Below are 9,954 nucleotides of genomic sequence, written 5' to 3'. Positions count from 1 at the left end.
TACGTAGAAAATAGACAGGGGGAGGGCAAGAATAGTATGGGAAATGTAAATGCTAAAGAACTTAAGACACATGGACATGAACTAAAGGGTGGAATGTGAGTGGGAGAGGGTTTGCAGGGTGGAGAGGAATGAAGGATGGAAAATGGGACAACTATAATAGCATAATTAATAAAATATATTTTTAAAAGGTATGTTAATTTGTTTAAACAGGTTATCCTTAATAACCTGAGAAATCAATCCGTGGATAGCGTCTCATGTATTTTTACTGTTGTCTCAGGTAGCTTTAGCAAGGTTGTGTTCTAACTTCTGGTCATGTATTTCTAAACCCAACATGAAACTCCTTTGTCCCAGCTGGGCTTCTCTAACTGTCCTAATTTTCAGAAAAATCAAAAACATAAGCTATGGTACTGTCTGCATTAGTAAGCAAGCTAGAGGAATGAGCTTATCCCCTCCCAGTATTTATTCCATAAAAGCTCAAGCAATTTACTATCCAAAGAGAACTCAAAATATGAAATATCTAAGACATAATATTATTTGCATTATAGCATAGACTTTTATTTTGTTAAGTGGGAAAGTCTAGTACTCAGAAGGTCCTTCAGTGGGAGGTTCGTAGCCCTTTGGGTATGTCCTGAAGGCACCAAAATTCGTTTTCCGTGTTAATACTGTTCTTGTTGGGTCAGTCTCCACTGCTAATAATAGCTCCTGGAACTGCTGATTGAACACTGTGGAGTAGTAAGTAACACTAATTCCAGAAAGCCAGCAGCCATAGCTAACCAATTGTATTTGCAAGGTGGCCAATTAGGCATTTTCTGTACATGTGGCCATGTGCTCATATACATCAGTCTGAGCCTTTACTCGGGTTCTTACCCTCTATAGGCAAAGCAACTCTCTATAATGATCATTGTCTCACTATCTACTTTTCCCAGCATTGAGCCATCACTTCCAAGTTGCCTCCCGATCTGGTATGTATCAGCATTTTCTGTAGAGTCAATACTGAGATTGGCAGTACTTAAAACAATGGTGATCCTTCGTCCAGGCTCTCACCACCAGGATTTCTTGCTGCTGTTTCTCATTGTACTTGTAGTCTTCTTCAATACTGTGGGCCTCCTGTATGTTGTTGGCCAATTCCAAGGTCATCTAGGCCACACCACCTCCATCACCAGGAACTGGAGAAGCTGTTACCTACACAATCAAGATGCTACTGCATCTCACCAAGTTTAGACCCTGGGCACCACAGGTGCAAACTCGTGCTAGACTTTTAAAACCTCTCAACTCAGTTTTAATGATTAGGTTGGTTACTGCTATAATCCTCAATAATAGGCTACTACCTCAACTTTTTGATTTTTAATGTCAAGCAGTATCAAGTTGTTATGGAGCACAGTGGGATTTGGCCATCTGTCACTGAACACAAGCATAAAACAAAAGTTAGTGGGGAAGGAAAAAGGTCTTTATTAAAACGTTGCCCAGTTTGGGAGATCAGGAAGCTCCCTGACTCCAGGTCAATCTCTTCTGCAAAACACAGAAAGAGCCCAGCTGCCAGTAGAACCAGAGCAGCGTCCGGAAATCCAGCTCCACCCTTATCTGCTTTTCTAGAGACCAAGGGTGCTGCGTGGACTGCTCTCTGGCTGCAGGCTCCCTTCCTAGAGCGCATGCTTGTGGGGCCTGTGCTGCCATTGCTTCCCTGCAGCTTCTCATGTTAGGGCTCAGGGCTGCCTGACTGCTGTAGCGGGTCATGCGGGGGTTCCCTTTGTACGTCCCAGCACCTGAAGCTGCTGGAGCCCCCAGGGCCAGCGAGCAGTCCATCCTTGAGTCCGTGTGCTGATCTCAGATGCAGACAGAGTAAGACGTGGTCTGGGACCTTCCATGCAATGCGGAGCTGCAGTGTCCCATGGGCCACTGCCAAGGCACCTGTTCCCGGGGTGAGGCTCAGCACATAGGACTCAGCTTTTTGTGAGCCAGCCCCTGACTAGGCCAGTGAGAGGCCACTGAAGGTTCAAGACTCTGCCTGCCCTTCATTTAAATCTTTAGCCCCCAAATTCCATGCACTCTGGAAGCAAATTGGGAGGACTTTCCCTCTGTCCAATCATTTCACTAGCCTGGCGCATGCTCCATTCGAGAGCCTTCTCCTACTGCTGTGTTAACCTCCACAGGACACATGTCCCTGTGACCTCTCCAGCCCAGACAAACTCTGTGAAAGTTTCCTCCTGCTGCATCGTGCATCAAGCATCCTACGGCTGCGCTGCAGCGGCAACGTGACCCTGTCATGCTGGTCTGTTTACCCTTTACTGCGGGCATGGAAATCTGTTGCTCGCGGTGCTGCAGTTTCAGTCCTGCCACCTCCGCTGTTTTTTTTTCCAACCCCTTCCTTTTCTGGAGACCACAGGCTCTCCACAGCCGCCACAGGGTCCCTCTCCTCTCCCCAGCCATCTCATCAGACACACCTGCAACAAACTTACTAGCACTTTTAATTTGAGGAATTTAGTTTGTATTCTCTGACTAATCCTTACCCTCTTGGGAATTTTATGGATAGGTATTTTTTTGTTTATCTTTATCATTGTAAGTAACAGACGTAAATCTCCATTTATTGTTCTGTCATCTTGGGACACTGTCCCTTAATCCACATGATGCGAGAGAGGAAATAAGTGCCATAACATTTCCTGACCTTTCCTCCATCACCACGCATCCATCACCACAGCGATGCATCTACCTTGACAAGGTTTGACACAGAACAGTCCTGTTCTGTTTCAGATGAAACTGTTTTTGTTTTATCGTTGTCTCTACTGGATTAGGCTATATTCAGCATTTGGGGCTGTTAGTTAAGCACATCTTAAATCTCTGTACAATGCATCAACTTTAACGACAACAACAAAAATACCGGAATCAGAAACAAACAAAAACACTAACCATAAACTCAAAATCACAAAAGAATCTCAGTTAAAATTCAGAGTCTCCTGACGTAGATAATCAAATGGCAAAATCCAATAAAGCATACATAAAAGAAAGGAAAACAAAGCCTAAACATTTCTATTCATTAGCAAGTTCTAAAGAGAATAATGTGAGTTAGAAATGAGGGGGCGGAAATAAAACTGCTTCATGATAATCCTTTGTTCACCGTTTCTAATGCAGAGAGGCAGAAGCTGAGTTCATTTCACGTAATGTACTTTAAATGGCATTAGAATATCAACATATCCTGAAAAAATAAATGGACAGGCCTTGCAGGAAGGGCAGAATGACAAATGGCTGAGTCCCTCTCCCTCCCTTTCTTAGAATTTAGAAAATGTGAAAACATGAGAAATAAACCACATAGAGCTTAATTCGATTATAATCAGATCCCTGTCTCTGCCTTTTGGCTGAGCAGTGACAGGCAGGGTGGGCCTCAATTGGGTCGCCCTCCAGTTTCAAAAGAACCATCCAAATGCTAAAACTTTTTTTAAATGCCTGAAAAATAACATGCCAATATGACCATAATAAAACAGCACACCTGTTAAAGGCTATCTTGTATGTATGCTTCATTCTCTTATGAAATGGGACACTTTGAGAAAACAGTGTGGATGAAATCTAAAGTCTGCAGAAGCCTTCTGGCTAAGAAGGAGACCTAGAGGTCCAGGGAGGCTGGGATAGCTCCTAACTGACAGGAAAGCTGCCCCCCAGGCATACTAGTCAATGTACTGGGAGGAACACTTGCTGTGGGATCCTTGGCAGTGCAGGACTTTTAATCATAACAAAAAATTGAAAGCCCATGGAATACCCTATGGGAGCAAAAGGCTTAAATAAGCCATAATATAGCCAGGTCACAGAAAATGATGCCTTTTAAAAGAATAGTGCAGGTCAAAGATTGGTAACTGTTACCTGCAGGTCAATTCTGGCATACTTCCTGCTTTTGTTCATAAAGTAGTATTGCAACACAGCCACTCCTGTTTACCTACCTGGCTCCTTTCAGCTACAGTGTCAGAGCTGGACAGTTGTGACAGAGGTCATTTGGCCATCAAAGGCTAAAATATTTATCTTGTCCTTCACAGAAAAAGTTTCTTACTCCTGGTAAAAGTGGAGGTATGTGTACTGATGAGAAGGAACAGAATTACCACCTCAATATATGCCTTTTTGGGAAAATGATTATGTTAAGCTGGTTATTTTAATAAAGACGAGACTCAGGAGGATCCTTTGAACTCCTGCCTAACGGCCTAAAAGAATTTCAGTAGAGGATCTGCTCTAAGAAGGGAAATAGCATCACAGATAACTATGTTTAATTTGAACTAGTGCGTGATAGGAACATAACAAGCTCCTTTCATCAAAGTCTTCTCTGTGTCCATCCCATTGTTGAAGGTGGCTCAGCAAACATTTATTTACCAAACATTTTATCCATATGAATTGCCTTCCTGCCTTTTGAAGTCCCAAATTACTAAGCCCCTTTCTCCTTATCACAAGGTGGTATATAAGCCTCAACCACCTGATTTGTCCTGGGGTCCTATATTCTTTAGCAAAGCATTTTATGTCCATACACAATTCAATGTGGCTATATTCTTCTGTTAATCTGTGCCATGTCAATTTGATTATTCCAGGAGAATTAGGAGAAAAGAGAGGAAGTTTTTCTCTGCTCTCGGTTGACATGGAAACATTTTTATTAAGTAGTATTAAGTCAAAGGGAAAGTTATAAAACTGAAGGTAAGCTTATATTTTTGTTTACCTAAAAATTATGTGTGTGTGTTTGTGTGTGTGTGTATGCATTTGTGAGCATATGGGAAAGATAAACACCACAATATTAGAAATGGTTATTTCTATTAGATAGGATTATGAATGGCTTCTATTTTGCCATTATTATTTATTTTAAAAATGTATCCACAAAGAAAACATATTCCTTACATAACAAAAAATACTTAATAATAGAAAATGAGCGAAGTCACTGAGGTAGATTTTATCATCAGTTGTACAGTCATTGGTTTTAACAGCAGAATTTTCAGGAAAGGAAAATGGCCCAGCTTTGTGTTTCAATAGTGTGGAGCTTGGCAGCCTCAAGGACTATGTGGGCCTCATTCTAGCACAGGGCGGGCTGCAAATTATTTCAAGGTTCTCTGAGTTTGATAGCAGTTGTCTGGAAGGAGGACAACTGCTCATTTTCAGCTGTGGTCTCACAAGCATGGAAAGACTGTTATTTTCATCTCTGCTCTTTCAATTGAACACAGAACATCTGTCACAAAGCTATTGTCTGATGCGGCAGCAAAGGCTTCTCTGGATTTCAGAGCCCAGCAGCTGCTGCAGGAAAGGGGATCACACAACTACATCCGATGTATTGATACTGACCTGCACCAGACCACCCTGGTTAAACATTTTTAATAACAGTAAGCATTGCAGCAATGGATATAACAATGATGACTACATATATATTGTATGTGCATATTATCTTTATATAAATGATTTGTGTTTATCCAGTCACTGGAATGAAAGCTTATTTTTTAAAAAAAGAATGTGCTAATATATTGGAAATATTTAAGTCTCTCCCATAATTCATTCATTTTTACTTTCAATAAGACCTTTTATTTTCAGTAGACTGAAAAGTTTTGTTTTCATTAAGTGGAGGTTTATAAATATTGTCACAAAATATACCCAAATTATTTGAGGGTACTGAGTATTTTTTTTGCAAAAATTGAGTTGAATTCAAATGTACCTATAAAACAGTGCCCTAGATTAACAAATTAAGGTGCAGGCTAGAAATTTGATGAAGTTTAAAACCCTGAGCCTTTTTAAAAAATAGTTCTTTTTCTATCATTTTTGTATGGATTAATACTCTTCCATTTTGCTCGTTTTAAAGATTATAAGTGAAATCTGGGACTCAGAAGGAATTAATTTTGGGCACCTAAGGAATAGGTGTTGATGTGGAAGTAAACAGAGTATCCAGGTAAAGGGCATAATTTCTAGAGTCAGAAAAATTGAGATTTAATTCTATTTACTAGCTGTTGGACACTTGGCAAATTTCCAGTCTTCCTTTAGCTCATTGTTAAAATGCAATGATTGCACTACTACTCCTCTCCCTCAAAAAGTTTCTCCTCTTTCTTTCTTTCTTTCTTTCTTTCTTTCTTTCTTTCTTTCTTTCTTTCTTTCTTTCTTTCTTTCTTTCTTCCTTCCTTCCTTCCTTCCTTCCTTCCTTCCTTCCTTCCTTCCTTCCTTCCTTCCTTCCTTCCTTTCTTTCTTTCTTTCTTCCTTTCTTTCTTTTGACAATCACATGGGTAAATACTTGTGAAGTGGTTAGCACAGCTCAAGGCACATATCAGAGACTGTAAATATTATGTATTAGTTAAATAAATGGTAGCAAATGCAATGCTTATTTGAAGGTCGTAATGGGCCACCAATGTAAAGGCACTAGAAAGACTGAGCATTGATGGAGAAGCACTTAGAAAAGGGAGACACATTCGATTGTAAGCTCAAAGTATAGGCCAGGCACCGACTTAAAAATAGAAATGGAGATAAAAATAAAGAAGAAAACTCTGAAAGAAACAAGACTGTTGTGAATTTCACCCTTGTTAGAAAATGAGGCTAGACTAAAAATTGAACTGAAAATCCTGAGCTGTTAAGAAAGATATATGTAAATTTTGATTTACTCTTACCCTTATCAGACTAAAAGACAATAAAGAAATGTATGTAGTAGACAATGGACTCTGATTTTTTTCTGCTTATTATTCCACAAATGACTAGAAGGCACAGTACATTATACCTTTTAATCATGCCTCCGTGTGAGAGTGTTGGTGAGTTCCCTTAACCTCAACTCATAAAACACACCCCACCCTGGACAGTCCAGTTATTGAGACATCTGATGCTCCTTTTAACAGTTGTTTGACTTCAATCTATTTTAATAACCACATGTCCCTGTTATTAATATTAATTTCTCCCATTTATCACTCAATAGTGTTTTCTATTCTGCAAAAGTATATAATTCCTCAGTGTTAATTAGATGTCAATTAAATCTTTCAAATGATGTACAACTTACCTGCTTATTCATGCTTATTCAACCTCTTCTGAGCTGTGATTGTGCCAATCAGTAAAAAATGCTTTTATTGAACCCCATTCAGTTACAACAATAAGTTATCAACACAGTTATATAAATAAAATCTTACACTGTTGACATTTCTGAATAATTTTAGATAAGTACATATAGCTTTAATTATCCACTTTGAATTTCAACTTAAAAATTTAGTTTAAGGCCCTGGCTATTTTGAATTCTCTTTCTCCTTCCCCTCCCCTCTCTTGAAAAATAGATAAATAAAATATTTAAAAAAAATTTAGTTTAAATCCTAAACTATTTCTCAATTTGCATATTTTTAAAATAATATATAAATATCCTCTTATTTATTTCACTCTGGTTTGTAACACCTATACTTCTATTATTTCAGTTCTTCATAATTAACTATGTGTTACTAAAATGCACACACACACACATGCACACACTTCTATAATGGGGTTTAAACCTTAAGTCATTTTCTGAAATCTTATTTAGTAAATGTAACACATAAGGTAGTAACCAAGGCCTACTCTGAGAAAAGAAAAACGTAAACAGACACCAACTCAAATAACTCTAAACCCCAAATCAAAATTAAATATGGCCATTTTAGAATCATACAGTGTTATGGGAGAATATTGAATAGATGTTGATTGAGTATATAAATGAGTTAGTACTAGCAACTCTTTTTTGATCAGGGTTCTGGAAATAAAGAGGAAAGCTCTTGAGAAAAACAATGGTACACACCTAAAATTACAGTAAACATTTTTCAAAAGAAAAACATTTATAGAAAAAGTAGGCATCATGTTTTTAGGTTCTCTTATTTTCTTCCTTCACTGGGAAAATCTAACCTATATGATAGAGACTGATTGTCAAACTGTTTAAATCAAAACCCTCCTTTAATGACAGAACAGCCTCCTGGGAACTATAGCTATGATATCCCCATCTACCTCTTCCCTTCATCTTGGATCTCTGAGCATCGTAATGCTCTTTTGTCATCCCATGTTCTTCTTCATCTTCTTTATAGACCCAGAACATCCCATCTGCTGTTTAACTATTGCTGTTTTCATTATCTGTGTGGTATTCTTGCTGCCTCGCTCTCCTTTACTTTGGTTGATTCCACTACTGTTGACCAGGCATTCTTTCTGAAACAAATGATGCCGACATATTTCTTTGACTAATAGTAATAAATAACCCTAAACTTCAATGATTCCCAAAAGACTAGCCAGTAACACCCAAATTCCTTAGGAAACTATTCTCCACTCAAAATCAAAATATATTAATGTACTATTACAATACATCCCACTTTGAGCAAAATTTTGTTACATTACAACAAAAGTTGATGGTAAAATAAAACAAAATAAGCAAAACATTGCAGTGGGAAATGCTAGCCTCAATTTTGAATCAAAGTTCAATTTTCATCTCTAAGTTGTTGGTAATATAACTTATAATATCCTCTGTAGCTAAAGAAGTAATTTTTGCAGTATCGTCTGCATTTCAGACGGTTGTAAGAAACAAATTTCCACACACACAGACACAAACACAGGTTTTAAATCAAGATTATTTATAATGTTTAATCACCTAGATTTTAATTTACTTAGTTTTCTTGAGTATTTAAATACTGAAAAAAAAAGAGTAATAGAGGGTCTCTATATTATAGTACTTCTCATATTCTATGTATATTTTATTGGCTTGTTTTCTATTTTGCTGTGCTTTAATGTTCAGTGGACGAAGATATATTAACTGTAACATTTGAAAATAAAGATATATAGCAATATTAAAAATATAAACCAGACTCAAATATTAACAAAAATAAAAAATAACATTTATTGTATCTAATAGATGTAAACATTGTTCAGATCTTGGTTTATAGCCTTTTTATAAATTTATCATATATCTGTACCAGTTTTCTAAGAATGAAATCCTAACATATTTATTGCTTTTCAATCAGTTTTTTGACTTAATATTATATGCTGTATGCTCCACAGGCTTACTAATTAAAAGTTATTGTGAAAATCATTTACTAGCTGTGTGACCCTAGGGGAGAAACTTAATACCTCTGTGATTAAATTTCTTATCAGAAATATATAAATTAAAATAGGGCTCTTGAAAGGATTAAATGCAAAATACCTAAAAAATATAGTATGTACTATAAAATAATGATAATAACAATATGCTGCTACTACTTACTATGCAAAAACAAATACTTTTTTCTGGGTTACTATACACAATGCATATATTTTTATTATTAGGTTCAAAGAAATCTACAGGAAATAGTAGAAGTCCACTTTGATTCTAAAACATTGATGAAATCAAATAGAAATTTAGAATGATACGGTAGAGTACAGTTATTTATGAAGAAAAATGTTTAAAGTACATTGTTAATTGCAAAAGGTTCACACTAAACATGTATGGACTAAAAGTGTCATAGAAAAATAAACTGATTTGCATAATACATACATAACTAGTGTAATTAAAGGTTTCCCTCCACTCAGTTGTTTGTCATTTTCTATGACAAATACGGAGTGCTAGTGTTATAAAATTTACTAAAATACATGGTAAAATATAATCATTGGAAATTATTTGCCATGATTATGACTGACAGAGTTAACATCGCTGTTAATAATTAAATGGGATCATGAGCAACTAAGAAGGTCTCAAGGTTCTCAGCTTTAATAAACTTTTGATCGGCTTCTTCCCAACTCTCAGCTCCTAATGCCCCTTTTTTTAGAGCAAGTCAATCCAAAGGGAAATGTAATTGCAAATCTTTTCTCTGCCCAAAGCCCCTTTCCAGTGTTACAAACCAGCTGCCATTTACAAGGACCTGAGGACTATGTCCTTAAACTGTAACCTTCAAGGGAGACAGCAACCCTACCTGATAGTTAACAAAACATTGGATGCAACCTAAGAAGCCAAATTATAGGAGGTAACTTAAATAAATTATTGTATAATTATTTTTCTCATAT

General features: G+C 37.1%; 1 pseudogene; it reads right to left on the bottom strand.

Moving 5' to 3' along the window:
• Positions 1-273: 273 nt before the first annotated feature.
• LOC128627320 (COP9 signalosome complex subunit 5-like) lies at positions 274-1,803 on the bottom strand (annotated as a pseudogene).
• Positions 1,804-9,954: the final 8,151 nt, after the last annotated feature.

This window comes from Artibeus jamaicensis, unplaced genomic scaffold, assembly GCF_021234435.1.
Source record: "Artibeus jamaicensis isolate MK-2021 breed Jamaican fruit bat unplaced genomic scaffold, CSHL_Jam_final contig_384, whole genome shotgun sequence".
In the NCBI taxonomy this organism is placed as follows: Eukaryota; Metazoa; Chordata; class Mammalia; order Chiroptera; family Phyllostomidae; genus Artibeus; species Artibeus jamaicensis.
The sequence above is the reverse complement of the archived record's forward strand: the minus strand, read 5'-3'. Positions and strand labels throughout refer to the sequence as shown.